Genomic DNA, 6,000 nt, shown 5'->3' on the forward strand with positions numbered 1-6,000 from the left:
CATCGCCTGGTCCGGCCATAACAAATGTCAAGCGAGATGCCGTGGGGTGCGCTGGGAGGGAGAGACGGTGCGAACAAGCCTCTCCCGCCTCCCCAGGTGGAGGCTTCCCAGCTGCACCCTCAGCGCTCCAGGCGCCCAGGAAAGGGTTCTTCCACTGTGGCGATGCTGCAACGCCTCGCCCGGCAGGGTGGAGCCCGTCCGCTCATTTGACTCCGCGATCGCCGGTAGCTGCCGAACTCTCAAAATGGCGGTCTACTTTACAAGAGCGGGCCCAGCAGGAAGGAATGGCCCGGTCACCTGTTGACTCCACCATCATAGTTCTCCACGACCTTGAAGATTCTAGAGGAGCCGCGGGAGTCCCCGACCCCCGCAGATATCCCCGATGGGGAATGACTGCCATGATTGCCCTCGGAACGACGGAAATGTAGCCGCAGGACGTCGGCGCTCCCATGCTGTCGCCAACCTCAGTTTGAATGACTAGAATCCTGCAGACTACAGTCGGATCAGTTCCGGTGAAAACACAGTATGACCCGGTAGAAAAAGATTGTTGCCTCCCTCCCCTTTTGACTGATGGTTCAGACCACCGATCCTTTCTTTTACCCTTTAACGGAACTTTTGGACTGCCAAAGGAAGCTCTGGGCCAACCACGAGTTAGTAGAGATTTAGACTATGCCTGGTTCTGCCTGACTGCACCCAAAATGGCGCCGATGCAAATGAAACTCTCAACTCCTTATTGTACCCCGATTGCTCAGCCTTGATGTCATAGGATATGTATGAAGTTTTTTAAACATATAGATTGATAAAGGATGTGTACTGATTATGAGTTCGGACAATGGATTGATATTTATTTATTTATTTATTTATTTTAACGACTTGTAGAGCGCCTGGTGACCCGAAGGCATCCCCGCGCTGTAATGATTTTGATATCCAGATGAGATGGAGGAGAAAAAAAAGAAAAGGGGGGGACGTTATTTCGGAAATAGAAGTGTTTTCAATTTTTTTCTGAAAATAAGATAGCTGGGTTCCAGTCTGAGGGTACGGGGGAGTGAGTTCCATCCGGTGGAAGCTTTCACAGAGAAGCGTCGGCCTCCAGTGCGTGTCTTTTTAAATTTGGGGATGTTGGCTAGTTGTTCATTCTCGGACCGCAGGGATCTGGGAGCTATATAAGGAGTTACCAGGTCGCTGAGAATCGGAGGGCCAGCTCCATTAATCAGTTTGTAAGCCGTGCACATGGCTTTGAATTCCACCCTTTGACGCACCGGGAGCCAGTGCAGGGCTTTGATGGCAGGTTTAGCTGACACTCTGGAGGGAAGGTTCATGAGTAGTCGGGCTGCAGCGTTCTGTGTTCGTTGTATTTTAGCCAAGGTGGCCTCTGGGGCACCCAGGTAAACCATGTTACTGTAGTCCAACCGTGACAGTATTAGCCCTTGGACTAGGAGTTTTCTGGAGGTGGGCGGGAGTAGGGGAAGAATCTTGCGGGTGGTGCGCATAAGCCCAAAACAGGTTCCTGCAGTTTTGGCCGCTTGTGTTTTCATTGAGAGCTCGGGTTCTAGCCAGACTCCTAGGGTCTTAATTTCTTTTTTCGGGGTGGGAATTTCCCCGAACACGTCTGGCCAGGCTGATGGGGGGATGGTCACCCATTGCTTTCCCATGAGCATCACTTCGGTCTTCGACCCGTTTAATTTGAGTGATGATTCACACATCCAGCCATAGATTTTCATAAGGCAATTTGCCAAATTGTCTGGGTGGTCGTTTAGTTGGGATAGGGAGACGACCAGCTGTGTGTCATCCGCGTAACTCACTATTTTGATGCCGAAGGGTGTTACCACGTCTTCAAGGGGGGCCATATAAGCATTAAAAAGCGTAGGGCTTAGAGATGATCCCTGGGGGACCCCGCTCGTGAGGGGGAGGGTGGACGAGTGGTGATTGCTGTCCCATACCTGGAATGTGCGCCCGGCAAGGAAGGACTCTATCCACCTGAGCGCCATCCCGGTGAGCCCTGCTGCCGCCAGCCGTTGGAGGAGGACACGATGGTTGACTGTGTCGAAGGCTGCACTAAGATCCAGGAGGATCACTGCCACTGACCCTCCTGAATCCAAAATGCGCCTTGCCTCCTCGATAACGGCCAGAAGGGCGGTATCAGTGCCATGACCCGGGCGAAACCCAGTTTGGGATTGCCGTAAGATGTTATTTGCCTCGAGAAACTGAGACAATTGTCCGTTGACCAATTTCTCGGCTACCTTGCTGATGCCAGGGAGGAGTGAGATTGGCCGGTAGTTTGCCATGTCTGCTGGGTCTAGCTGGGGTTTTTTAAGGAGTGCTTTCACGACTGCGCTCTTCCAGCTATCGGGGACAGATCCTTGGGCAAGCGAGCTGTTAATTAGCTCTGTGATCGTGGGAACTATGACAGGGGCTACGGTTTTGAGGAGTCTAATTGGTGCGGGATCCAGAGGTGATCCACTTTTCATTTTGGCCAAGGTTGCATCTACCTCGTTGCAGGTTACTGCCCTAAATGTAGCTAGTTGGGGGCGCATGATGCTTCCTGCTTGGCTGGAGGGTGATTTATTGTCCGTGTGACTAGAGGGACAGGGGGTGGAAGGGATGTTAAGATTCGGGCAATTTTGTCATTAAAATAGGTGGCTAATTTGTTGCTTCGGTCAACAGGGGGGGCGTTGGAGGAAGGAGTGGTTGGTACTTTCAGTAGCTCTTTTACGATTAGGAAGGATTCCCTAGCTAAGTTGGTAGATTCTCTTATCCGAGTGTCGTAATGGGAGGCTTTAGAGCGCTTAATGGAGGCTTTGTATAATCTAACTGAGTTCTGGTAGGCTTCCTTGCTGGCATGCTGCCAGTCTTTCCTCCATAGCCGTTCGGCTTTCTTGCATTTTTTACGTAGTAATCGAAGTTCCGGGGTATACCACGGGGCGGAACCTGGTTTCCGGTTTTTGTCCTCCCGGGTTCTAAATGGGAGTACGGAATCCAGGGAGGTAGTAATCCACTCTCTGAATTTACTATCGGCGATAGCCGGGTCTTCTGCATGGGCAGGGGTAGTTGACTCTAGGGTCCTGGCCCAGTCTTCGGTGGGGAGCTTGGACCAGGCCCTGTCCCTGGTGTAAGTGGGAGGTTTTTGAGATTTCCTGAAAGGTCCTAATAGTTGGAAAGAGACTAAAAAGTGGTCCGTCTAGGGGAGGGGGAGGGACTCGCTGAATTGCATGGTGGGGGTGCTTGTAAACACCGGGTCCAGCAAGTGACCTTTGTTGTGTGTAGCTCCGGAGTTTAGGAGGTGGAGGTCGAGAGCCGCCAGATCGGTGATCAAGTCGGCTGCCCCAGTATCTAAAGGGTCATCGAAATGAATGTTCAGGTCTCCTAGTATCATGAAGTTGGTGATGGAGTGGGCCTGTGTTGCTACCGTGTCCAGGAGAGCACTAGAAAAAGAACCAGGGTGACCGGGGGGGCGGTACAGTAGGATGCCTGTGAGAGAGTTAGTCGGGTCTAACTTAATTGTGAACTGTAGGCTTTCAGAGTCGGGAACCTGCGCGTCGTTGTATTTGCAGGGGAGATAGTCCCGGTGAATAATGGCGACCCCACCACCTCTGCCTAAAGGGCGAGGTAGGGACTGAATGAGGAAGCCCGGAGGGGTAGCTAGAACCATGTCTGACGCCGAGTGTGGGGAAAGCCACGTTTCCGTCAAAAATAGAACGTCGATCTCATGGTCTTCTATAAGATGGTTAATAAGCGTTGCATGTTTAGGGAGGGAACGACAGTTCAGAGAACCAAGTTTGAGGGCTGAGGGTTTGTAGGGTTGAATAGGGAGTTTGAGTAGGACTGGGTGGCAGTAAGTGCAGCTGATAAATGGTCCCTCTAGATCGTGAACATACTCACAAGAGGAGGCGATGGTGGGTCTGAGACTTAGGAGGTCCCGACGTGAGTAGGTTACCTTAGGGGCAGTTTTATCCGACAGGGGTTCTGGCCCTAGGCCCGGCCGGGCGCAGACGGGCGCAGACGGGCTTGCCTTAGGCGCGCCTTCGGCGCGCAAACGGCGCTCCCGCTGCGCTCGTCCGCTGCGCTGGTATGGCCGGCACATTTGTAGTGAGTGTTATGGGCGTGGCCTCGCAGTGGGCGTGGCTCCGCCTTGGGCCCGCGCTGGCGGTGTGGGCGTTTTCCCCTGTGTCAGCGCTGGAAGTCGCTGTGTCAGGGGGGGTCTGGGAGGGTTGCTTTAGCGCGTACAAGTCGGCGCTTCAGTGCAGGTAGGCTCAATGCTTTTTAGATCAAATACAGTGAAAATGACAGTTTTTAAAATCAATTTGCTGCTTTAGCGCGTGAGAAGTCAGCGCTTCAGTGCAGGTATACTCAATGCTTTTTAGATCAAACACAGAGAAAAATGACAGTTTTTAAAATCAATTTGCTGCTTTAGCGCGTGAGAAGTCAGCGCTTCAGTGCAGGTATACTCAAAGCTTTTTAGATCAAACACAGAGAAAAATGACAGTTTTCAAAATCACTTTGCTGCTTTAGCGCGTGAGAGTCAGCGCTTCAGTGCTGATATGCTCAATGCTTTTTAAAATCAAGCACAGAGAAAATGACAATTTTTAAACTCAATTTGCAAAATGCAGTCCTCCGGCTTCCGCCTCAGAGGATAATCAAAACAATGAACATTCCAGTTTGCAATGAAAAGAATTAGGGAGCGTCACAATAAAATAGCATATCTGACATGATATCAAAATGAGAGCAAGATAAGTATAAAACAATATAGATGTGATAGAATATGATAGGTAGAGTAGATTAATAAATCGGATAAAAATAGTAGTTATACATAATGTAGGATGTATACTGTCAGCTCGGACAATGAATTGATATGAGATGGGTACGGGTTATATGTTCGGACAAAGAATTGATATTGAATGGGTACTGGTTATGTGTTCAGACGGTAAATTGACATCAGGTGGGTATTAATTGAACATTCGGACAATGAATTGTTGTTAAGTTTGACGCATCATGATTATTGAAAATTGGAAGCCCAACACTTATGACACTCGCTCACACTGAAGTCTCGACATGATTTTGTTGCACTTGTCGCACTTTTTGATTATGAAATAAACGACCACCGACTCCATTAAAGTTTTTTGCTAATAAGTATCCCCACACATAACAGTTCCAGCCTGCTCCGTGGCCGGCCCACGGGGTTGTAGGCCCATATTTATGCACCGACATTCTTATTAAAGATTTTTTGGAAAAAGCAAACTTAGTTGTCACGTGTGAATTAGTAAGTTTCGAATAAATGACCACTGTTTAAGGATTAAAAAGTATAGTACGCAGAGATACTGCAAAAATGAATGGTACAGGTTTCTGTTGTATGTACTTTGCACATTTTTGTACAGCTTAAAGCAACCGCTAAAAGACCCTGGAATTCAGCCTATACTTTATATGCTACCTGTATCAGAAAAATTGTGCTGAAATGCCCCTAAGTCGCTCCAACGGAGTGCCATCTGGCCTCCCTACATACGATCCGTAATACCACACTTGGGTGACCTATGCTATCCACCGGCTTCCGATAATCATCTCTCGCACACTAAAAGGTTCATCTGGGCTTAAATGCCGAATTGGCAAGAACTGCGTTCCGGGGAGATAGACCGCGTATGTAGTAAGTAAAAGCCTTTTCGGGTTTATGCGCGCTGATGTATTCTTAAATGCTGCCCCCGCCCCCTTCTTTTACCCTCTTTTCTGCAGGTCACTTTGGAACATCGGTTAAAAATACGAAAAAAAGAAAATGGTGATCTAACGGACGAAGAGACGGGAAAAAGGCGTTCGATTATGGTGCCCACGCACTCCGAATAATACAACCTAAACTAATGTGCACACATGATTAAACCCTCCACACTTAACTAAATAGGGAAAGTTTAAGGAAAATTCCGAGGTAAGGATTACACAAGTACCCTCCGACGGGAGGACTAGGGATATTGCCGATACTTAAAGACCTACTACCTCCTTTTCGCATCCTCATAGACA

Source organism: Lissotriton helveticus, chromosome 2_2, assembly GCF_964261635.1.
Source record: "Lissotriton helveticus chromosome 2_2, aLisHel1.1, whole genome shotgun sequence".
Classification (NCBI taxonomy): domain Eukaryota; kingdom Metazoa; phylum Chordata; class Amphibia; order Caudata; family Salamandridae; genus Lissotriton; species Lissotriton helveticus.